This window comes from Pipistrellus kuhlii, unplaced genomic scaffold (assembly GCF_014108245.1).
Source record: "Pipistrellus kuhlii isolate mPipKuh1 unplaced genomic scaffold, mPipKuh1.p scaffold_m20_p_3, whole genome shotgun sequence".
NCBI lineage: Eukaryota > Metazoa > Chordata > Mammalia > Chiroptera > Vespertilionidae > Pipistrellus > Pipistrellus kuhlii.
This window is the reverse complement of record NW_023425529.1, coordinates 153,173,237-153,199,271: the sequence shown is the minus strand read 5'-3', so window position 1 is coordinate 153,199,271 and position 26,035 is coordinate 153,173,237. Positions and strand designations below refer to the sequence as shown.

Sequence of the window (26,035 nt, the reverse complement as noted above, 5' to 3'; positions counted from 1 at the left end):
CTCTCTCACACACTTCCATCACTATTATACACCACTATCCTTACACAGCCCAACTCTTCACAAGCAGCACCCACTCTCCCCCAGATGCTCTAGCAGGGGTCTTCAAACTACAGCCCGCGGGCCACATGCGGCCCGCAGAGGAGTCTGATCCGGCCCGCCAGGTTTTTTGGGCAGTGAGCGCAGCCGAGGTGTTACAGTAGGAATTAGTAGTTCATATAGTGCGGCCCTCCAGCTCTCTGAGGGACCGTGATCTGGCCCCCACTTTAAAAAGTTTGAGGACCCCTGCATGGTGAGAGTGTGGGTTCAGACACGATAATGCTAGGTTGCACTGTACCTCTTGCTGGCTGAGTTCTCAATGCCTGCACAAACTCTAGCGTGTCTATTGCTAAGCGGGCACCTCTATGCAATGAGCAGGCAGGATCGGATGCTTTGGAAGACACCCTTTAGTTTTAAATTCTTCTTTTGCTCATTTGTTTGTCTCAGAGGTTACATTTAAATTAAAAGCCCATCCTTCTACAGAGCAGAATTGTCCTCTCAGTGGTCTGTTCTCAGTGTCAGTCCCCCTGCTCCAGAATCCCATCTCCTCATGCTTCTGGAACCCCTGTGCTTTTGGATTTACTCTGGTTCCATGTTTTATGTTGGCTGCTCACCAAATACAACTTGAACGTAGTTGGTGAATTATCCTTGTATCGATATGTTACATTTATTCTATTTATCCTACTACTTATTATTTATAAAATAATTATGTTTTTGTCTATTGTTCAAATTTGAGACAACAGAATCTAAAGGTGTTTGTGTGTGTGTGTGTGTGTGTGTGTGTGTGTGTAAAGGAGACAGTGTATGGTGTGTGTATGTATATAAATAAAATGATTAATGCAAATCATGCTATATTTTGCAGATAAAAGGAGGTATAAAAACTGCTAAGAATGTTCAATTTAATACACACACACACACACACACACCACACACACACACACACACACACACCACACACACATACACACATACTAGAGGCCTGATGCATGAAATTTCATGCACTGAGTGTGTGTGTGGGGGGGTCCCTCAGCCCAGCCTGTGCCCTCTTGCAGTCTGGGACCCCTCACTCCTTGGCTCCTGCCACAGCCGCTGAACTTGCCAGCCATGAGCCCGGCTTCTGGCTTCTGGCTGAGTGGTGCTCCACCTGTGGAAGTGCACTGACCACCAGGGGGAAGCTCCTGTTTTGAGCATCTGCACCCTGGTGGTCAGTATGCATCATAGCAACTGGTCATTCTGCTGATTTGCATATTAGCCTTTTATTATATAGGATTTCAAATTGGTGTTCCCAGCCCCCTAACTTCTCACCCCTGTAATTATCCACTCCATCTTTATGCAGATAAAAGCTACAATTCCCCTATATTCAAGATGTGAATATTCAGACAAAATGAAAAAGAAGCTTACTTAGGTCTCTACTAAAAGTCAATACTTCTAGAACTCAATTTCTTTAGATTTTATTTATTTATTTATTTATTCATTTATTTATTTATTTATTTATTTATTTTTACCTTAACAAACCCCATCATATTTTTCTGGTGTTGACATCTGCACAGATTTTTCTTTGAAAAAAATTATAGCTTTTGTACACATGACACAGTTACAATAGGTACTAAATTGAAGCTTATAGGAAAGGAATAAAGCTTCAATGAGGAAATGTGAGGACAAAGAGAAGCTTAGGAAAAAAAGGTGTAACTAAAATTAATGGACACACACACATATATATCTGCAACTTCAATTCATGTCAGGGTTCCCACAGGGATTTCAATCTTCAATTTTAAGTTTTGTTATGTAGTATTGAACACATTCCTCAAGAACAGCATACCACACCCATAAATAGCAATTAGAATGCATCTAAAGAGCATGATAAAGAAACTCAAACAGAAAACTGGGAAAAGTAATCTACTGGCAACATTTGAAGGACTAGAAAAACAAGATCATTGGATATTAACCAGTTAAATAGTGACAGCAACTCCTATTTTGGAAGAGATGGAGAAACATTTAATAAGTGATGTTCTTCATTTTTAAAGGTTGAATTAATCAAACATAGGATTAAAGCTATTGGATTTGTATCAAAGGAGCTGGTTTTGAAAGTAGATTAGACAAAAGTGTTTCTGACTAGCCAGTGAAAATGTAGATTCTCAAAAACCATGACAGGGTTTGGAACAGGAGAAATAACCTTCAGTAAAAATCTCAGAAAATAGTACTTTTCCTAATGAAGAAAATAATTATAACTCAAGAGGATTCCTTTATGCTTCAGGGAGATGGTTATGTGGTTATTAGCCCTGGCGTCCAAGGTGATTCCATTTAAAGAGTGCATTAGACGTAAGTGGTTTGATTAAATATTCTGGCTTAATGGCTGCTGTATTGGCTGCAAGCATCTTATTTAATGAGGGAAAATGTGAATGACCCATCTACTGCATATACGAATATAGGATTTCAAGTTGCAGTTAAGATACTATATCACAGAAAGAGGAGTTTTTGATACTTGCCTCTGGGTTTATTCTTAAAAAAATATATGAGCCTCTTTCATTCAAAATTTCTGACCACCCACCAAAATAAAAATAAAAAACAACAACTTAAATTGAAATACCATTAGGAAGCTAAAAATAGTACACAACAACAAAAAGGGTTGGGGGGGAGAGAGAGAGAGAGAGAGAGGGAGAGAGAGAGGGAAATAACTGAACACAGGTAAAACATAGAAGTTCTAGTCAGTAAGCAGCATTCTAAAGGTTGGGGACCTTGTATTACTCTGGCCAAGTGGTTGTATTGCTCTGGCCAAGTGGTTGTATCTTTAAGCATCTGTTAGCCATAATCTAAGGGATTGGTAAACTGATAATCCTGAGATATTCTCATTGTTGCAAATGAATATAAGACAATAAATATCTTAGCTGATCACACTTTACTGTAATGTGCATTGAACCTCCTAAAAACTCTTTAAAGTAGACCACATTATGCCTATTTTTTATGAAAGAGTGGAAGCTTATGAATATTAGTATTTTTTTCTGGGTCATTTAGTAGTCTATATCAGAGGAGTAGTAGGATTAAGAACCTTGTGTTTTTAGATTTCTAGTGTGAAAGCTGCTGTTATGATTAAACTACCGTTTTACCTAAAGGTTTCTTGATAATGAAAAGTTCTTGTCTCCCATTCTGGGAACAAGTTGCAAATTGAGAGAACATTCTTCCCAATCAGGGTTGGATGTCTGCCCTTGGAAAGTGGGAGGGAGATGATAAGAAATATAGCTCAGATTCACCTCCCACCTCTTTTTTCTCTTATATGCCTCTATATAATTATATAGACAATTCCACTCCATTTATTTTCAGAAAGACTTGCTTATTTTTATTGCTTTGTAAAATTTGCAAAACTATGAAATCCAAGAGACAACCTAACAGAATAAATATTCTTCTCCAACAGTATAATTCTTCTCTTTGTCCATCTTTAGCTTTCATTTTTAAAAAAGGTTTGTTTTTCTGTGGATTTTCCACATCTCCTTTATGTCTGTCAGTTTTTGCCATAAGTTAATATAAAATTATTATTATATCTACTGGAACATATGCCCTTTTATCATACTGCTCTGATTTTTGCTTTAATGTTTAGTTTTATTATAACTATACCAACTTTTGTTTGATTTAATATTTGTATGTTGAGTTTTTCATAATTTTAAATTTTCTATATCCGTATACTTAAGGTGGACACCCTGTAAGCAAGAATTTTTTTGGTTTTGCTTTACTTTTTTTTTGTTTTAAACACCATTTAACATTCTCTGACTTTTATTTGGAATATATAGTTGATTTACATTTAATGAAATTATTGATATAATTGAGTTTAATTATATCTCTTTTTTAATATATATATATTTATTGTTTTCTGAGAGAAAGGGAGAAGGAGAGAGAGACAGAAGCATCAATGATGAGAGAGAATCATTGATTGGCTGCCCACTGCATACCCTACACAGGGGATCAAGCCAGAAACCCAGGCATGTGCCCTGACTGGGAATTGAACCGTGACTTCCTGGTTCACAGGTAGATGCTCAACTATTGAACTACACCATCTGAACTTAATTATATATCTTAATATTTGTTTTCTATTTGTCCAACCTATTTTATGTTCCTTTCTGTTTTCTTGTATTCTTTTAATGTGTTAAGAATATTTTTATTACTTCACTTTCCCTTAGTATTAGATTGAAGCTTATAAATATATTGCAATATATTTTAGTGAGTACCCTGGGTATTATTACATTTAATGTTGATGTAACAGAATTTAATATTAATATAAGTTTTTTTTTTACCACTTTTAATACAATATAAGAACCTTAATATACTTTGCCATTTAATGTGTCATTTTTTTGTTCCTTATTGTCATGTTTTTATTTCTAAGTATATTTAAAACTCATACACTCCATATTTATTTAGATATTTTTTCCTTTTAATTACTCTTTATTTCTTTCTACATTTTTGTATTTTACATGTCATTTTTCCTTCTGCCTACTTGTCTTGTTTTTTATCACTATCATTTTAGTGCAGTATACTTGTTATAAATTCTGTCAGTTTTGTTTGCATAAAATATTTTGTTTTTATCTTTGAATAGTATTTTTAGTGGGTGTAAAATTCTAGATTGGAAGTTATTTTCTTTCCTCATTTTAATGATGTCATTCCATTCTCTTCTGACTTCCATTATTTCCTATTGAAAATTCAACTATCATAATTTCTCATTTGAAGGGAATATGTAATCATTTTTCTCTGGATACTTTTATGATTTTCTTTTGTCCTTTAGATAAAAATTTTTATCATGATGTGACTAGCTGTCATTTTATTTGTATTTATCTTGGATAAGGTTTGCAGAATATTCTGAATCTAGGACATAAGGTTTTGTGTCAGTTTTAGATTTTGTTTATTATACTCAAATTAGAGGCCTGATTCATGAAATTCGTGCACTATGCGTGGGTGGTGGTGGGGTCCTCAGCTCAGTCTGCACCCTCTCACAGTATGGGACCCCTCACTCCTTACTGCCTACCTGCTTGCTGCTCCTTAGTGCTGCCATGGAAGCAGGAGAAGCTCCCACCACTGCCACTGTGCTTGCCAGCCATAAGCCTAGCTTCTGGCTGAGCAGTGCTTCCCATGTGGGAGTGCACTGACTACCAGGGGGCAGCTCCTTCATTGAGCATCTTCCCTCTGGTGGTCAGGGTGCATCATAGTGACGGGTGGTTCCAATCGTTCTGCCGTAAAAGTTGGTTAGGCTTTTATTATATAGTTATTACTTCACCCTTCTCTCACTTCTGACTTTCTAGGACTTCAATTACATTTATGTTCATCCATTTCATTATGCCCCACATGTTCTACTCTATTTTCTAAATTTTATACATTATCATGCCCTGTGCTTTAGTCTGTATATTGACAATTGAGTTACTTTTCAATTATTTAATCCTTTCATCTTTTGGTGTTAACACTGATCTATTGACATTTTTCTTTCTATTATTTCTTTTCAATTTTAGAAGTTCCATTTCATTATTTCAGTTCTGTGGTTAGCTCTCCATCATTTCTTCTATTTTCTTAAGCATATTGATCAGAGTTATTTTAAAGTCTGTTTCTGTTAACCATAATATCTGAACCACCTAAGCAGCTGTCTTAATTTCTCTTTTTCTCTTCAATATTTTTGTATTTTCTTTTGTTATTTTGACAGTTTTTATTTAATACTGCCCATTTTGGATAGAAAAGCATAGAGGCTGTCTAGGATTCTATCTTCCTTATAGAGTATTGGGGAGGGTTGTAATCAGAGTAGGGGAAGGAAATCCCAAATTATTCTACTATGGAATTTATTTGAAGATTATTTTCAAGTGTGTGTGTGTGTGAGGTCTATTTCTAGTTTGTTTGTTTGGTGTCTGTTTTTGGCTAATGTATATCTTTGAATGGGGTTTCAGTTGAAAGTCTGGATTTGCCAAAGCTCTTACTACTCATTAGCAAGCATGAGCTCCAATTTTTGGCGCCTTAGCACTGTAGATTGCCAAATCCTTTGCTTTGATCTTTAGCCTTTTTCCTTCCTCCACTTCTGTAACAGCAGTTTCTTGAGAGTCAGAAGGTGAAATATTGACCTCTCAAGTCTTGGTTTCCTGGGAAGCTCTATAAGGCATTCAATAAAATGTATTTGTTAAAAAAAAATCTAGCTTTCATATATTTCATATTTGGTAGGAGAATTGATCTTATACTGATTAGTTGTTCATAACTCGAACGGAAATTGTTTTCCTAATCTTAACTTTCAGAGAAATTGGCAATTAGAAATTATCTCTTTTTTTGTTTCTATTTCCTGAATATAGAAAAAAAATCAGTATTGTGAGAGAAATTGAGAGAGTTTTTGTGATTAATAAGTATGATTAACTCTTTAGTACAGTTTTTTTTTGTAAGTCATTTGGATCTATTGGGAGAAAATTTTTTTATCAGTTTTTAAATTTTATTTGACCTACTGATTGAACTCATTTCCAGTTCTAATTTCTCATAAAATCTGGGGCAAAGAGGGACATTTTTGTCAATAATTATTTCTGGATATACATCTTTTGTATAGTATATTTGCTATGCTGCTATACTGCTAATATTGTCAGCTAGATTTATCTTAAACCTATTGTGTTTTATCGTAAAAATTGTGTTGTCTTTCATTGTTCAAATTTGTACTCTGACATTTGCTAGCAACAATAAAGTTGTAGATTATCAAGCCACCTTCTATAATGTTAAAAATAAATTGTGGGTTTACCTTGAGTAGTAAAGAGTAATATGAAGATTTGTGGGTGTTCTAATTTGTGGGTGTCTAATTACAAGCAAGATGAAATAGTAGGTTCCAAGATCCAGGCTGTTATGAATACTCTGGGCAACAGTCTTATTCTTACTCATATATACTCTGAAGAAACTGGAGTACTCCTGACAAGAAATTGAATATTTCTACTTGAATTCAATGGCACTTTTATGCTGGTGCTAGTTCAGGACCCTCGCTTAACTGCCTTGGTGTTGCAGATTAGTTGATGCATCCTTACCTCTACATTTTAATTTGCTTCAGTGACTTCTCTTGTACATCTGTGTTTGCATTTTTGTGCCCCTTATCATGAGAGTAATTATTTTTCACCGCCTGTAAAAGGTTTTAAAAATTTGAATGATTCTTTGCCTAAAGAGAAAGACTATGTTATGTTTGTGTCCAGGGTGAGAACAAGACCTTTGTACTGTGCAAAACAAACTTTGAAAGAATGAATCTAGGAGAAAATAAAGGGGGAAATGAAGAAGAAATTAATTAAATGCTTCACCTGATAGAATTAAATGCTGAAATTGATGACCTTACTTTGGACTCAAAGAATTTGAAAGTAAATTAAGTGATCAAACTTTGAAATGTTGAAAATCCAATGGATTTTTTAAAAAAGACAATATGCTTTGGTAAAAGTAAAATGATTCTTCCCAAGTAGTCATTATGAAATGAATAGCATAAAAGCTCTGAAGCATACACCCACATACAATTAGGGCAAAACCAAATACATTTGGTCCTTGATGTAAGGAAATCTAGTGGTAGATATCATATTAATATTAACTGAGTCTTAAAAAGTCAAAGTATCAACTATATATTTAGGAAATAATTTATTTTAAAAGTCCCAGATTAATGATTTGAGGAAAATGATCTATAATAGATAAATATTTTCTCTTTGTCCCTTAAATGGGAAACATGTTTTTTAAATCTATTTTACTTTGTTGACTTAGGTTATAATAGAGTTAATATTTTTCCCTTTTTCCTTACTGGGCTCTCAATGTTATAAATGCAAATAGTGCTGGAAATGCAAAATTAAAAGGTAACTAGTACTAAAGTAAAGAAGCACAAATATATTTCACAATCTCGATTAGTGATACCATGGTTATTAAGTTGAATTCTTTCTCACATTTCTACATTTTTTAAACAGCAGATAGCCAGTGCAGACAAGAGGCCTTGAATAAATTCATCTTACCACTTCTACGCTCTCACATCTGTGCACTCACCATCCCATTGCTCCTGCCTCTGAGAAATGCCCTGTCATATATAGTGTGGTCACAGGTATAGTGTTTTTAACTACATGCATCATATCTGACAGTTCAGTGACCAGGCAATACATTAGTATGCATCTCTCTAGGGTCTTGTCCCTTGCCTAATTTAACTTATTGACCAATCATAGTCTCAGGATAAAATTCATTTTGATGTAATTAAACAGACCTCTTAAGTTTTGGATAGTGAGTAACCCACCATTTCAGCCTCATTCCTTGGCTTTGCTCCTCACTTATTTATTTTTTAAAATATATTTTTATTGATTTCAGAAAAGAAGGAGAGGGAGAGAGAGATAGAAACATCAATGATGAGAGAGAATAATTGATCTTCTGCCTCCTGTACGCCTTCCCACTCCCCCAACTAGGGATTGAATCTGCAACCCAAGCATGTGCCTTTGACTTGAATCGAACCTAGGACCCTTCAGTCCACAGCTGACACTCTACCCACTGAGCCAAACCAGCTAGGCTCCTGACGTCTTTAAAATAAGGTATGCAATTCATGTAGCACCCTATGAAATTGGTTGGTCAAGTATTTTTATGTCCACTTTACAGAGAGATTTGGGAAGCTATAACTGACCTCAAACCACACATCCAATAAATGGATGATGCCTGTGTTTCTTCCCAAGGGTGTGGTAAGACCAGTCCATTGTCAAACTACACATTTTGTTCCTGGGGAGTTCAGGGATATGAGGACAAACTATCTCCCTGTTTTCTGAAAATTCATTTTCCCTGAAACCAGATAACACTGGGATTGGTTTTTGTTTGTTTGTTTGTTTGTTTGTTTGTTTTGGGGGGTGCATTATAGTGAGTCATAACAAGTTTAATTTCTTTTACTTCACATGTTCAATGGCCCACTTAATAACAAAGCATAGGCTCTTCCTCTCTACTGTTAAGAGAATTATCCCGTTAGGAATGTCTTGATCTTAATTAGCCTTTACTAAGCCTTTTCTGATGCCCAAATAATATATGTGGCAAACTGGTAAACAATTCGGGTGAGGATTATTTTTCCTTTGTTTCTCAAGTACTCATTAAAGACTTTACAAAGATAATGTATATAGAAATCTTCATATCCAAAGTTTTTATGTAATATATGGCACTTTTCTTTCAGAGAAAATTATGAGTTTTAATAAGGGACACAATTAAAAAAAATACACAAAGAAATGTAAAAAGGAACCTGTTTGTTTTGCATCATTGAATTCACTATGAGCTCTCCATTTCCTTATTATATTTCCTGGGCTATGCAAATTCTAGATGTCTTAAAGTTTGATCATTGATATCATTAACAATTGTGCTGCAAGTCATATGAAATAACTTTTATTTGTCTATGTCTCAATCTCTTTACCTCTGACATGGACACTCTCAGGCTCTGCACTTGTACATACAGCTCTCATTCTGCATCCTCTCCCCCTACTCCAATACAATCCACCAGAAGCATTAATTAGGAGATTTCTTTGTAGCTAATAGAATAAATGGAACCTCTGTAATTATTTACTACTCTATCCAGCAGCTTTGAAGATAGGGATTGAAGCCTAGATGGACATCTTACTGTGTGAATACTTTCAAATTATTTACTTGGTTAAATCTCAAATATGAATTTAAATAAATAAAATTAAATAATATTAACTGATTTGTGTTCTTAGTGTTGTGCTTACCACATACTGAATAATGACTAAATGACGGCTGTCATTATTATCGTTACTATTTGCATCACCACAACATTTTGGAAGTTCGGAACAAAACATGAGGACTGTTCTTTCTGTGTGGATCATAGAGGAATGAGGAGAGAGGAGGGTTCACGCTGCTATTTCTAGACAGGAGGGTGCCTTTTGGAAGTAGGCTGCAATGACCTGTTCCTCTGCGATGCTCCTGTCTGAATGCTGGGAGACAAAGGAGCCCATCTCCATGAGGAGCATCCACACAGCTGGGGAGAGGGGTGGGTGAGGGCTTTTTGAGGATCCAGGTGTCCGGAGTGTGGTGGCCAGAGGTGCTCAGACAGAGGCTAGAGAGTCCCCGCACACAAACTACTCCACTTCACTCTATTATTGTTTCCAATTTCACCAACGATTTGGAGATTGGAATTCTAATTTAAATTTCTGTAAAAGGAGTAGTGAAAATAAGTGGTAGAAGGGGGGTACCTCTGCTTAGCTTCTCTTAAGTGCCAGGTGTAGTCCTCAAAAGTACATACCTGATCTCAGTAGCCGGCCTGCCTTGATGGGTGGACATTACTCCGCTTGTCTTCTTACAGATGCAAAAACAGACTCTGAAAAGTTAGGCATTTATCCGACAAAGGAATCTGAGAGTGCCTGAGCCCATCCATGTTTGTCCCAAGTCCAGGCATTTTCTCTCCACCCCAAATCCCATTCTCTCTAGATTCTGACCTGCAGGTGGCTGAGCAGAGGCTAGAGGAAGTGCTTGGATCTCTCTTGTACTGTGCAAGGCGTGGCCAGAGGATCACTCGGTTATAGGGTCCCCCATTGCTTTGCTTTGCTTTCATGAATTTACAGACATGTGAACTCTGAGCCCTGACTGAGAAGCTTTCTGCTCCAGCTTGTCATCTGTGTGGAAGCAGAGCATTGTTGTGACAGCCCATATTGTTATAACCTTTTTTATGCGGTCCTCTCTGGTATTGGAGGGCTCTTTCTTATTAGTTCCAATTTTATTGAAAGCTCTGCCTTTCTGGGATGACCTTGTGAACCACAGATCTCATTTGAATAGAGGAACTTATGTGAACAGCAGTCACCAAATGGCTCTCCCTGGCATACTGCAGAGCAAAGCCGATGTAAAGGAGTCCCGGCAGGTCGGCCTTAGTCCATTCATGAGATCGGTGTTTTCTCAGGTGAGCCAGGGAACACTTTTTGCAAATGGAACATACTGGTATTTCACAGATGTGAGCTGATGAGGGTAGAAACCAAGCTATTGTACAAGAATGCTCCAAGCCACTCCCAAGAAAGCCACTGAAACCTGCACATAAGCACTTCTTACCTTGTGTTCAGACTTTGGCCTAAATCAAGACTTCTGTCAGAACTCAGCTGTGACGTTTTTCACTGTGGAGAAGTTATACTTTTGTTCTGTTTTACATTGTATTGTCTAAATAAACTGAGCTTTAAAATTAAACAAAGCTGGTTTAGTAAAATATCTAATCAATGAAACAAGGACTAGTTAGTTCCCCATGAGGAGGGTAAAAGTCCATTTCATAAACAGTGGGATATCTAGGTGAGGTCTTGCTGTAGGGCAGTATTTCAGTAGATGTAAAGGAAAAGGAAATAGTTGAATAAAGATGCATATATTAAATATGAGTATGTGTAGGCAAAGAAGCACCATAAAACAAAGGTACTCTCAGAGCCCAAAACATGCCAGATTTAGAATCAACTCTCTCTCTCTCACTAACTGGGCAATGGTAGGCAATGATGTGTGTTCTCAGGGGCAACTTTTCTTCATGCATTACACGGGTTAGGATAAAATGGAAACAAGTAGAGTTCATTAAAAGTTTCTAGGTCAAATAAGCATGTACCAAAGCTCTATTTCCCTTTCTTTTATCTAATGAAAAAGATCAACTTGACATTTTGCTTTTGAACTGTGGTTTGTAACTTACTTCCCAACATGGAAATGAACAGATTTCTGCAGGTGTGGCTTTATAAATATGTTCAGCTGTGTCTCTTCTATTTACTTATGCATCCTTGATTATATTTGGGGGGATAAGAAAATTTTATAATTTCTTTAAATTCTGTAGAATACATTTTCTTACTGATATTGAGACAGCACATTTATCTCCAATTCATTTCTTCTCATATGTTTTTCTACATGATAAAAGACAATGGCTCTCCAGGGAGGTGAAAATTGTAGCTCAGATTTTTCTCATCTGTTTTTACACTAAGTCAGTCATCGTGATATTTAAATTTTATTTTTTTAATTGGTGCTACCTTTGAAGCTTTCACACAATAGTACACAAGAAAGATAAATACATTTCTTAAGAAGTGTTAACCTAAAAAAAGAAAAGGCTTTTAAAAAATGAGAGGCAATAAACATTTGTTTGGGATCAAAGAGAATAGATGTGGACACACTGACTGATCCAGCCAGAACCCAAACAGTGATCCGATTAGGAGACAAAAGTAAGGTGTGCTGATGCGCAAGGAAAGGAGCAATTCCATCAATAGAAGGAAAACATTTTGTTGGGGCAGAACATAGTGACATTTATTTACTTAAAAACCCGTTTTTATTCATTTTTAGAGAGAGTGGGGGGTGGGGTGGGAGAGAGAAATCGATGTGAAAGAGATCTGTTGCCTCCTGTATGCACACTGACCAAGGATCAAATCTCCAGTCTGGGCCTGTTCCCTGACTGGGAATTGAACCCGCCACCTCTGCTTGCACAGGATGATGTTCAGCCAACTGAGCCACATGGGCCAGAGCTTAGTGATGTTTATTTTAAAGTGTATTTTTAATCTTCAGTCTGCTAGCCATTAGTCCAGTAGTCACCATATTTGCTTTGTTGTTATCCTTGCAAACATTATTTGGGACACAATGTTGCTTTAGGTCCAATCCAGAGGTGGTTTTGCCCATTTTAACATTCAAAGGGTGCAAGGCAGTTTCTCTGGAATGGTAGCTCCAGCTCCAGTTTGAAGTGGTTCGTGTGTGTGTGTGTGTGTGTGTGTGTGTGTGTGTGTGTTTACAGAAGTACCTTTTGGTTGTTGTTTTCATCAGAAGGCAATCTCAAAAAAAGAAGACATGGCCTTTTAAAATTATCTTCCTTTAATTTGGTCACGGAGATACTAATTTGCTTATAGGCATGAGCGCATTTCAGAAATATGTTGATAGGAATTTAAAGCTTTTTTCATATCAATCATCTTATTATATATCTTTCCTTTATGAAACAATAGAGTAAGCTTCCTTGATGTTACTTAAATTAATCTCTGGTGGAAACGTCAGGAAGAATGATCTTGAATCACCTAAAGTCACAGCATTCTAAAAGTCTTCCAATACCAGACTATATCCAATCTTTAAATTTCACCACACACACACACATACATACATACACACTCCTAAAATTCTCTACAGCAAAGCTTAAATTTTGGATTTGACAATTCAGAAATGCAAATTCATTTTCCAGGTTAAAAATTTATTTTAGCCAGCATTCATTTTGTGTATAGAGCAATACTTTGCTGTTAATAATGTTCTCAAAAATGTGGCACCATCGGATCGCTTCTCAATCAAGGAAACCGAACAGAGAAAGCATCTTCCTATCAATCCACTGTTTAACATGCCAACCACTTAGCTTGCGTGTCATGTATTCTCGAGCCAACTGCAGACTGCCTTCAGCCTTATCTACCATTACCCCTAAACCCTGAACCCATCTGTCAGTCAGAATGTCTCCTCTGAAACTACTTCCCTCATGAAGACATTTCCTTTAGCTGTAACCTAATTCCTCATTCCATCATCCACATCCTGTCACTGGCTTGGTGAGTACTCACTTTCTCTTTGAAGCCTTCCATTAACCACCAGGTTTAGAATGACCATCTCTTACCACAAATTTATGTCTATATCTTCCATTTTTTTCAGTTAGTTCTGAAGGATAGGCACCATTTTTTGGCCAGTGGCATTCTATACACGAATGGTCACGCCTTTTAAAAATTATTATTGCTCTGTTTTCTGTCTAATCCATCCTGAAGTCCACATAAAGCTGTAAATTCGATAGTGACAAAAACACCTTATACTGCCTGGTAGATCTGTCTTTTGTACAGAGTTGGAATTTAAAGAATGTTTAAATTTATTTTATGTACATGTGCTGAAGGGCCAAACTAAGATTTTTAAATTGGGAAAAATGTTGGAACTTCTGAGTCCTACCAAGTTGCATTATAAAATAAAAGGAAAGGGCAGGCATGGGCATGCCCGTAGCTAAGTGATGTTTCTGAGTGCCCCGACATTAAGTGTTGCTTTACCTTTTTCTCTTACTATTTTCATCCTTGGAAACCAGGCTCTCTGAGGTGTGACCGCAAGCCTCCCAGACCCTATCCTCCTCTGTGGCTCCAGGGTACCCTGGCCTCTCTGGTTTTCTACAGGGCACTGTGATTTTTTCCCCCAGCACCAGATCAGTTACAGGTCAGAAAAATGTTTGTGTCAAGAAGAGCTTAATGCACTGAACAGAGCTGCAGGGTGGATAACAATATGGAGCCTGTGGGATAAGGAATAAGCAGTTCTCTTTGCCATTTCTAAAGGAGTGTGCCAAAATGTGCTCTCTGTACAGTGCCTTTCCTAGGATTTTTTTTTTTAATTAAAGGTTTGGATTAGAAGCCAGAGCCACAAACCACAATTCCAATTTTAGCAAAGAAAATCAAGATTCATGACAGGAGTGTATATTCAGAAGAGGTGGAGTAGAGTGGAAGGAGAATCCCATTCTCAATTAATTCCCCCACTTCTCTTCCTCCCACCACCCTGCACCTGAAAGCATGTCCCAACAGCGAGATTGCTTATTAAATATTTTGCAATGTAAAATGCATTGTGGAGTTTTTGTGATTAAAGTGCCATTAAGGGTTTTTTTTGGGGAAATTGTTATGATCTGCCATTCATTTTAAACCTGAACTAAAAATGGACAGGCACCATTTCTTGGTGATAAAATATTCAGAAGGTTTGGGTTTGCAAGATACATAGACCTGGTCACAACAGAACTCTGAATTAGAGACTTAATTTTACATCATTATTTATGGAACTTCCGCGTTGATATCCACGCATTTTTCATATTTGCTGGCTTACATGCTTCCCCCTGTCATTGAAAGTGCCTGTGTCCACTGTGATGAATAGGTATTCCTGATGCCTTCTTTTCCCTGCTCTTTCCCCTGCTGCTCTGTGGGTTTCGAAGGTGGGGCACTGGTTAAGAATGGAGTTTATGACTTGTCTCTTCCTACTAGCATCTGGAAGACAAGTGTCTGAGACAGAAACTTAGCAGGGAGCATTCCTCAGATATTTATTTGCACCTTCTTTAAATGGAAGTAGCCTTAAAGAATTTGTCAGTACCACTGTCAGCTATTTGCACAGCCAACTCTGTCCATTGTGTGGAGGTCTCTTTGCAATTATTTTCTTAATTTCATCCACTATCTTGTTGATTCTCTTGGCATAATACCTCTAGGGAAAGGCTTCCTGACCTAAAGCCAATGTGTGCTCAAAGAATTGAAACTTTTTTTTTTTCTCTGCAAAGTTAGCAGTCTACTGGCTCTACGATTTCTGTTACAAAAACTAATGAAAATACACATCTACCATAATTCTTTTCTTCATGCAATCTGATATATCCTGATTACCATATAACTTTCACCAAAAGACCTTTGATACTGGATTTTACTTAAAGTAATGCACTTTCACTTCAACAGACACCCCTGATTCTTTAACATCATACTTTGACATGCTAATTCTCGTTTCAGATAATATAATAACAGTTGGAGAGCAGGTTAACACAGCCTGGTATTGGATGGACTGGGTGTGGAAATTCTACACATGAGTCAACTAGTAGTTGTTTTCAGATCCCTCATATTTAGGGAATGCCATCTCATTTCCTGAAAGGAGATGAAAATCACTTTGCAGCAATTTAACTGTTTTAAATTTAACATATAATGCTACAAGCCTTAGACTTTCCCCCTATATTCTGATTTTCTCTTTGTTATATAATTTTTTAAGAGTGAGTTGAAATATCTAATTATAATTTTTTATTTTTCTACTTTTTCTTGAAGTTCTATCAGTTTTTGCTTCATGTACTTGAAACTGTCAGTAGATGAATAATATCTATGCTTTCTTAATGAATTGAATCCTATGTCATTATGAAAGGGTAAGATCCTCTGCTCAGAAATCTATTTTGTCCTTTATTAATGTTGATTGGTTATTATTAGCATTGTTTATTATTTTCTATTCTTTTACTTTTATTTTTAATAGCTCTACTTAAGTATAATTATAATGAAATATTCTTTACTTATTTAAAGTTTATAATTTTTTTGAGTTTTGACATAGAAACCATTATCATACCCAACATTATGAATATTTCCATCACTGCAAAACCTTTCTTAAGTTCCTTGGTACTTCTAACCTCCTGGCTTCTTCTTGTCCATTCACCAATCCCCAAACAGTCACAGGTATTGTTTTTGTATATATTTCTCTCTCTCTCTCTCTCTCTCTCTCTCTCTCTCTCTCTCTCTCTCTCTCTCTCTCTCTCTCTCTGCAGGGTAGTATTCCATTGTATGCATATACACAGTTTAATCAATTCGTCTGTTGAATGGACATTTGATTTGGGTTTGGGCTATTACAAATAAAGCTGCTATGAACGTTCTTGTATGTGGTTTGTATGAACTTATGCTGTTATTCTCTTTTGAGTATATATCTAGGAGTGGAATGGCAGGATAGTGTTAACAGATTTATGTTGAAAATTTTAACATAACAGGTTTATGTTGAAACTTTTTCCAAAGTGGTTGGAGCATTTTTTCTTTCTCTCATTTTTTTATTTGAGTTTATTTTATCTACATTTTGGCCAACAATTGAACTGGTATTCTTTTTAATTTTAATCTTCTAATATATATAATTTTATCTCATTGTGGTTTTAATTTTTATTTCTCCAATGATGAGTGATTTTGAATATTTTTTCATGAACTTCTTTTCATACTTAAGTATTCTCTGATAAAGTGCTATACAGTTTCACCCAGTTGTTTTATTGTAATATTTGTTTTCTTGTTATTGAGTTTTAAGTCTTTGTATATTAGTAGATACAAGCCTTTCATCAGTTCTAAAACATGCAAACATTTTTACCTAGTCTATGACTTGTCTTTATAGTCTCTTATCAGTTTCTTTTGAAGATAAGCTTTGAATTTTTATGAAGTTCAATTTATCATTTTTCCCCCCAATGGATCATGCTTTTGATGTCATGTTTAAAGGCAGTTCCAGGTATATAAAATCCAGGAGACCAGGGAAAAATGAAAATGATGATTCTATTGTTGAAAAATTATTAAAAATTTCAGAATGTTGTCAGCAGAGCATTAAACTAAGTGTGGCCTTACTAATAACATATATATATATATATATATATATATATATATATATATATATATATATATATATATTTGAGACCATATAGTATTCCCTTTATTTATTCCTGCTATTATTTATATTACTAGGGGCCCAGTGCATAAATTTGTGCACCTTGAAAGAAACTGTGGGCTTTGAGGCTGAGGTGGGCACAGGGCGGGTCTTGGCCCATCCTCCATGCCCCACCTGGCCGTTCCCGCCTTGGCCCCTGGTATCTTGTCTGCCACCAGCCCTGCTCCTGCTGCTCCCATGTGCTGACAGTGCTGGCCCCTCTTGCACCTGCTGATGGCATGGAGCGGTTGGGGCTGGAAGCAGGTGTGAGCGCTGGGTGGGACCGTAGCATGCAGGAGCAAATAATTTTCAGTAACTACCAGAGGCTTGCCCTGATAACAGAGACCAGTGTTGCACCTTGATCTGGCTCCCCCATTCACCTGCTCCACTCTCCCACCACAGCCAACGCCCGCCATGTTCTATGCACACCTCCTAGTGGTTAGTGCACATCGTAGCAACTGGTTGTTAGGTTGTTTGGTTGTTCTGCCATTTGGTCTATTTGCATATTAGCCTTTTATTATATAGGATTGTTGTCAGACATTTTACGTATTTTATGAACTCCGTATTACATGGTTATTATTTTTGTTTAAACAATCAATTAGCTTTAATATATACATGTACATATTAACCTGTGTATTTAGCACAAAGTTCTTTGTTCCTTGGTTTAGGTCCATATTTTTATCTGGAATCATTTTCTTAATTTCTGGAGGACTTCCTTTAATATGTCTTGTAGTATGATTCTTTGATGATAGACTCTCCATTTCTGTATGTCTTAAAATATCTTTATTTTACCTTTATTTTTTAAAGGGATTTTTATTTTAGAATTTTAGGATATTTTTCTTTCAGTATATTGATGGTGTTGCTTCATTGTATTCTTGCTTTAATTGTTACAAATAAGATATTTGCTGTCCTATCTTTGTTCTTCTGGATATACTGCGGGTTTTGTTTTGTTTTTTCTGTTTAAGGGAAAGAGGATATTATCTCTTTATCAATGGTTTTGGCTACTTTCAATATGATATATCTTGGTATAGTTTTTCTTCATGTTCCTTGTACATGGAGTTAACTGATTTGGATCTTTAGTTTTATAGTTTTCACTAATTTGGAAACATTTCAGCCATTATTTTTTTTTGAATATTTTTTTTCTTGCCCTCTTGATACTCTCTCTAGAGATTCCAATTAAATATTTATCCAGTCACTTGAAGTTATCCCACAACTCATTGAGGCTCTGCTAAGTCTTAAAAACTCTGTCTTCTCTGTGGATTTCATTTGGGATAATTTTTATTACTGTTTTTAAGTTTACCACTTGAATTTTTCAGTTTTTAATCAGCAATCAATCTTATCCAGTATGTCTTTTCCATTTAACAAATTGTGGTTTTCATCTATAGAAGTTGCTTTGGGTCCTTCTTTACATTTTCTATATCTGTACTTAATTGTTTTAATGCATGGTATACAGTTATTATGATAGTGTGTATGTCCTTGTCTAATATTCTAGTATCTGGATCAGTTCTAAGTCACTTTTGACTCATTAATTCTTCCCCTTGTTTCAGGTCACATTTTCCTGCTTCTTTTCATGTGTACCATCATATATTGGATTCAAAATAATTTGAACGTTACTTTGTTGCATGCTTGATATTTCTGTATTCCTATAAGTATTTTTGAGCTTATTCTGGGATTCAATTAACTTCCTTGGAAGCAGTATATATTATCTTTTTAGATATTCTTTCAGAATTTGTTAGGTGAGACTGAATCAGTGATTAGACTAAGGCTAATTTTCCCCACTACTGATGCAAGACCTTTGTTTATAGTCTGTATCCCATGAATTTGTTCAGTCTTACTAGTGGGAAAGGGTACTATTTCAGGTCATCCCTAAACTCTGATCTTCTCAGGTGGTTTTCCCTAGCCTGGAGTGGTTTCTTCACATAAAATTGCTGATCAGTATGCAGCTGCATACTTGAGGAAATCTTCTGTACATCCCGGAAGTTCTGTATCTCTGCAGCTCCACTTCTCCAGTACTCTGTACAATGTCTACCCTGATCTCCTGGGACTCTCAATTTAAAGAACGCTTTGGTGTTCCTTCCCTTTACCATATCCTGGAATCTCTGTCATGGCTTTGGAATCAAGTAATAGTAGGATTTTCCTTATTTGTTTTCCATTTCTTAGAGACAGATGTCTTTCATTTCCTAATGTTAAATGTCATGAAAAATTCAATTTGTCAAACTTTTTTTTATTGTTTTATGTCAGAGAGTCCTCTGGTCTCTGTTAATATATCTGTCAGTAGTAGAAGTCATTTAGGCTTTTAAAGAAAGTTTTCATAATTATTAAGCTCTCAGTTTATGGGGCAAGATTCTAGTAACATTCACATTCTTTTCAGTTATATTTCTAGCATTGAAATTTGTTCATGATGGTAGCATGTGACTATAAAATAGTAACAAATGGTAATAATATTCCTCAAACCATTCAGTTACATTTGATTAGCTTCACACATTATAAAGACCATAGTAGTGAGAAGCATGATTAATATTTATAATATGGAGTTATATTTTGTATTATTATTAGTATAAAATGACTTTTGTGTTGGGCAGTAAGAAATGAAAGGATTGTGTATTCTTTATTTTTATTCTTCTAAATTAAATTTATTGGCATGACATTGATCAATATGATTGCATAGTTTTCAAGTGTACATTTTTATGATACATTATCTATATATTGCATTGTGTGCCCACCACACAAAGTCAAATGATCTTTTGTCACACCATATGTATGACCCCCTTACTCTCCACTACTCCTCCACTCCTCCCTTCCCTCTGGTAACTGTCATATTGTTGTCTGTGTCTATGAATTTTTGATTCATTGTTTATTCATTTGTTGCTTTAAGTTTTACATCCCATATATGAGGGAAGCTCTTAACTTTTTCCATCGGACTTACTTCACATATTGATATTCTCAAGGTGCATCATGTTGAACCAAATGTCAGTATTTCATATTTTCTTATGGCTGTAGTATTTCATCATCTATTTGTAGGATTATCTATTAAAATTAAATGTAATTTTGGTCACTTACATGGTAAAGTAAAAACTTTTTCTTCAGCTTTGCTATTTGTTGCCCATGCATGTGTGTGTGTTTCTTTATTATGGCAAAGTATCACAAGTTAAACATAGAATTTGTGTTTTGAAATGGTATAGTTTCTTTTCAGAATAAGTTATTTCAAAAGAGATCTGCAATAGTTATTGGCATAGTGATTTCCTTAGGAATAAAAAAAGAATCCTATAATAAGCAATAGAAATAAGATTGTTACTAAACATTAGAGAATTGCTGAATAATCAGGGACTATTGTGGTATTTAATATCTAGTTATATGTGTTTACTTGCAATAAAAACAGCATTAGGAACACACCAGAATGTATATATAGAGTTAAAAAATAATAACATGTAAATAGCAATTACATTAAAGCATCTCAGATTCCACTCTTTCTAAGGTAATAGCATTTGAAAATTTAAGTGAAATGCTTAGCTATTTGCTTCACAAACTAGGAAATATACTCTTTGTCAGCTGTCAGCATAGTCCTTGCTAATATTTATGCTAATATGACAAAGAAGATATAAAATGTCTTCAACTTAATATTGTTTCTTTTTAATATTTTGTGTCATTGACATGTTAATGAGGAATCTGCACGTGAATAATGTGCTCCTACTTCCACGTGCAGCAGATGCTGTGCAGAGTGACACATCAGCACACTGGATGAGACAGAGCATGCTGCCTCTCTGCACATGCACTTATGTGTTCTGGCAAGCAGCAAATAAAGTCATTCATAAATTAGGAATCCCTGGCACAGTGTATTATCAGGAAAGCATTCTCTAGATGTAATAATCATAATGCATTGACTTGGGTCTCAAATATTGTCACTAAAGGACACATACTTTTCTTAAGTATTCACAAGAATTTTGTATATTGCCTTTGCAATTTTACAATTAACATAATTTAATTAAAAAATATTTAGTTAAACTTTAGATGGAATAAATCAGCGGAATAAAACACACAATTGTTTATGATGCAGTTAATCTCCTTTGTGAGAGATGAATCAATAAAGTAGAACAACAGATCCAACATTTTGGCCATTTTGTTGTCCAATTCTGGATTATGTTGGGACTCTAGTAACTCCAAAGTGTCTTTAGTTTGGAATGTTGTAATTAGAGAACCTCACTGGAAAATATTATTCAAAAGAGGTGCTTTTCTAACCGAACTCTAAAGATTTGCTTAGTTCTGGAGCTTGTATATCCTAAATATATATTCATAAAACTAGCGAGAGTGAAACCCTGCGCTCTGAACCCCACAATACCGTTTTGAGGTCTGCCTGCTCCCTGGAACTTATGTCAAATGTTATGCAGGATCCTTACTGCTTGCCTTCCTGTCAGTGATCTTCTCCAACATTTTCCCCAAGAAGAGGCTTTTGTTTTCTTCGTATACTTTATATAAAGGGATTTTGGGGGGAGATAAAATAGAAAAAATGTTTTAAAGTATTGGTCTTTCCATTTCAAAACCCACATTTATCTTTATTTTAAGCATGCTTAGCTTCTTCAATTCTTCAATAAGATATTAAAATGCATTTTGCCTTGACTGCCTTTCATGGCTTATATATAGACTCTTTTAGAAACTCAAAGCAAATGAACTTAGTTCAATAAGTATTTGTTGAGCATCTGCTGTGTGCAAAGCATAGTGAGAGGCTGTTCTGAATAACATATGCTGCAGACTATCAAGGGGTTTATAATGTATTTGAAAGGAAGGAAGATGTGTAAACCCAATCATTTAACACATGATTGATTGACATAAAGCCATGTCACAAGTTTATGGGTTCCCCCAAATCTCTCCTCAATAGACAGTAAGGTACTTGAGGGCAAATTTGTTTTTGTTTGTTTTGTTTTGTTTTGTTTAAGGCAAGGTTTATCCTTAGAGCCTTGCAGGCATAGGATTCTGGTAGGCAAAGGTGGCAATTAAAATGTAACAGACATGATGACGCATTGAATTAAGATGGTAGGTTTTGAAATGGTTGAACCAACTTTCCCAGCCATATGGGGCTCTCAAAGTAGCATGAGGTCAAGTCCCTAGAAGAACTAGATATCATCCTGAGGAATTAACAACAACAAAATAGCAAATTTCCACATACCTTCAATTTTATTTATCATTATTCTCAGTGCTCCAACTCACCTTTCCCCCCTGAGCCCTTTGGAAGAGTTCCTGGGTCTGGCTTATTTTTATGATTGAATTATATGATAATTTATGGCTCTGAGTAAATCGTTTGCAATACTATTTTCTGCTACTTAGGAGTGCCAAATCTAATTAGATTTACCACAAATTTATATTTTAAAAGTTGCTTTCTACCCTGTAAAAAACTGATTTTCCATGGGTAATAGAGAAGTGATATTTAAGAACTTACAATGATAACCAATTAGTACTGTAATTTATATGTAAATAAACATAGTGTTAGTGATGTGTACATATTTATATAGTGAGTATATTAAAATGTGTACACGGTGTATATTTTTCTATTTAAATAATTATTAAAATGTATACATCAGTCTAAGGGTTATCCTGATTTCTCTTTTGTCAGTCTTGCATGTTGGATGAAAACAATTTGTGACAGTGATTGATTTGAATGAAGCCACTTCTGAGAGAACGATTGTTTTAATTAAAATGTTGGGTATTTTTCCCCCCTATATCTGAAGGCAGCTGGACTGATTTGCATTTCTTTCAGTGCTGAGTGTTGAGGCTAATATATTATGAAACATCTTTTTTTTCTTGGTGTACATGGACATTAGCTTTCATTATTTCTATTTTAACTAATATCAGAGAGCATAGAACAGAGTGTCACATAAGAAGCATCCTTAAAATACAGACACAGCTAAAAAAGTGAGGAGAAAATTAAGACAACCTAAGTTTTCTTATTTCCTTAAGCAGAGTGGATATGTTGAATGCATAACTGTTTTTGGAAAAGAATGAAGACCTCTTAACAATTTAATGAATTGAAAAATATTTTGCAGTTTTACATGGCTAACTCAAATATGAGTGTGGAATTTCAGATATAGAAGTTTGGAATATATCAGTATATTGAATACAAATCCTTTTCTGATAGGTCTTATATCACCAAACCTCTTATTTAAAGAAAAAAATGAGCATGTACCTCAATAAAAATTTGTTCACACATGTAATATTTTTACTGTTTTATAATATATCAAAACATAATATTATTTAGGGTGATGTTCCATTTTTAGGATAGTAGATGTATTTCAGATTGTCTTAACATTTCAAACTCTTTTGATTAAGTTCATATAAGATCTGACTAGATCATCATTGCTTTGTTAATTATTTTGTGTACTTTTTTATATGATTACTTTCCAATTTTATATTAATTGTTGAATTGATAAAATGTTCATTTTTATTTTTAAAATTTTTATTTATTGGGGTGACATTGGTTAATAAAATTTATAGATTTCAGTTGTACAATTCTATAATATGTCCTCTGTATGCTATATTGTGTGTTCACCACCTAAGGTAGGGCTCCTTAAGTCATCATTTATCCCCTCTTTTCCCTCTTCTATCTGTCCCCAACCTTCATTTCTTTCTGGTAATCACCATACTGTTGTCTATGTCTATGGGGTAGGTCTCTCTCTCTATTTCTTAATCTCATCACCTTTTTCACCCAAAACATTCATTTTCAAAAACCCATATGGTTGTTGATTTTTCCTGAACACAATTAAGGAAATCTAAATACCAATCCAGTAATTCAGGCTGAATGCCAATAGAGTTTCATGTGATAACTTAAAAGAAAACTGTTGAAAGATCAGCAGTAGTTATGGGGAGGTGAACAAATATTGCTATTAACACTATGCTTGGCATTATAATGCTCAAAGATGTTATTTCACTTTCCTTATCTCTATTGTCTATTTTACGCAGGGCTAAATCCACAATTCCTCGTAGTGCTATCATCTAGGGAAGTTTACCATCTTTTGCTGGGAGGTAGAGTCTGGGCTATCATGTTATCTTGCTTCTGGTGCAACTGCCCCCATTCCACTCCTATTATTTTATTTGGTTATTTTAATAGTACTTTGAGTTTTCTTCTGGGAGCCACTCTTCTCTAATACTCAGCCTATAAAATTTAGGGGGATGGTGCTGGTGGGACCCATACCTGGCTAAGGAGCACATTCAAACAAAATGATTCTTACTTCATCATACCTGGAGCTTATCTATCCTTGGACTTAATGATAATGTAATTTTATAAATTCCATTTGTCAATAATCAAAGACTTGTGTGTATTTGTTCTTAACCATATAATCCATGCAGCGGACATATACAGATATCCTATTAGCTCTATTCTTGGTGTTAGCTTCCCCCCGCCTCCCAATGTCACCTTTAATCCACACTATCTCTGTTTTTATATATTTTCTCTAAATTATAATAACTTTAGTTAAGCTAAATAATATAAGTTATACATTTACTTACACATAGACTTCAACATATTGCAAAGCACTCATTAGCAACAGGACTGAGAGCCAGGGTCACTATGCCAGCCCCCCTCAGAATTAGAGTGTGACCCAAATTGCCTCAGGCATTCTAAGGACCCAGTGTGACATGTGACCCTGAAAACTTCTATGTTAATTCGTGTTAAAGGATAGCAAAGCTAACATTTTTATTTTTATTTTTATTTTTTGGAGATAATAAATGAACAGGAAGTCCTAATCCTGGCTCTTCACGCAATGCCGGGGTTTGCTATTGTTTTGGAGACATGTGCTATTATTGCAACTGCCCAGTCTGGTTCCTGTCCGCTGACATTTGTGTGAGATTTTCTTAGTCCCCTTTTTTCAACTTTTCTAGAGTCAGGAAATAATACATGAAAGTGAGCTGTCCAGCACATATTAGACTGAAGTTAAGTGCAAAAATGAAGTATAATGTCCTTCTATACACAGGAGATCTATACGTTTTGTAATATGTTTGCTTTGCCTAAATGCACATAACTGATGTAGATGTTTTCTCAGTAAAGTAGTTTTTGTTTTGTTTATTTTTTGTTATGTTTATTTGGTTGCATATATTTTTACGGTGGGGGAAAGCTTTCTTTTACTTGAATTATTTGAAAGAATGCCCTTCAAGTATAAACAGTCATATTGTATAATGGACAATTTTATAAATAATAAAGTATCATAGTGAAGGTTTCATGGATTGTGACTATGCACAAAAAGAAACTAATAAATTTAATTTTTTAAAATTTGGGCAACCAGTTAATCTACACTGTAATTACATTTAAGTTACTTGCATATATGCATGCAATATTATTTGCAAATATGTATGGAATTATATTTTTACTCATTTCTTGGCAAAAGGCATTGATAAGTTTTGTAAAATATATTTTGTTGATTTTTAGAAAGAGAGGAAGGGAGAGGGAGAAAAGGATAGAAACATCAATGTTGAGAGAGAAACATTACTGATAGGCTGCCTCCTTCACATCCCACACTGAGGATCAAGCCTATAACTCGGGCATATGCCCAATTGGGAATTGAACTGGCGACCTTTTGGTTCACAGGTCAACACTCAACTGTGGAGCTATACCAGTCAGGAGGCATTAATACATTTTTATTAAAAATCCTACATTTTCATTATAAATGTATCATGCCATCATTATAAGAAATTTTGCAAATAATAAATTGTTGAAAAATAAATGTTTCAATAACTATCAAAATACCATTATATTTGACATTTTGGTATTTTCTCTCCTATGTATTTTTATTTATGGATAGTAATTTTTAAATAGTTATGCATATTATTACACAAAACTTTTTAACACTGAAATTTTATTATTTTATTTATTAATTAT

The 26,035-nt window shown here is 35.2% G+C and overlaps 1 protein-coding gene across 4 annotated transcripts in view; it reads left to right on the top strand.

The window, feature by feature from the left end:
- FGF14 (fibroblast growth factor 14) overlaps nucleotides 1-26,035 on the top strand; it is a 548,196-nt gene that overhangs the window by 396,930 nt on the left and 125,231 nt on the right. The gene's annotated exons all lie outside the window — the stretch shown is intronic.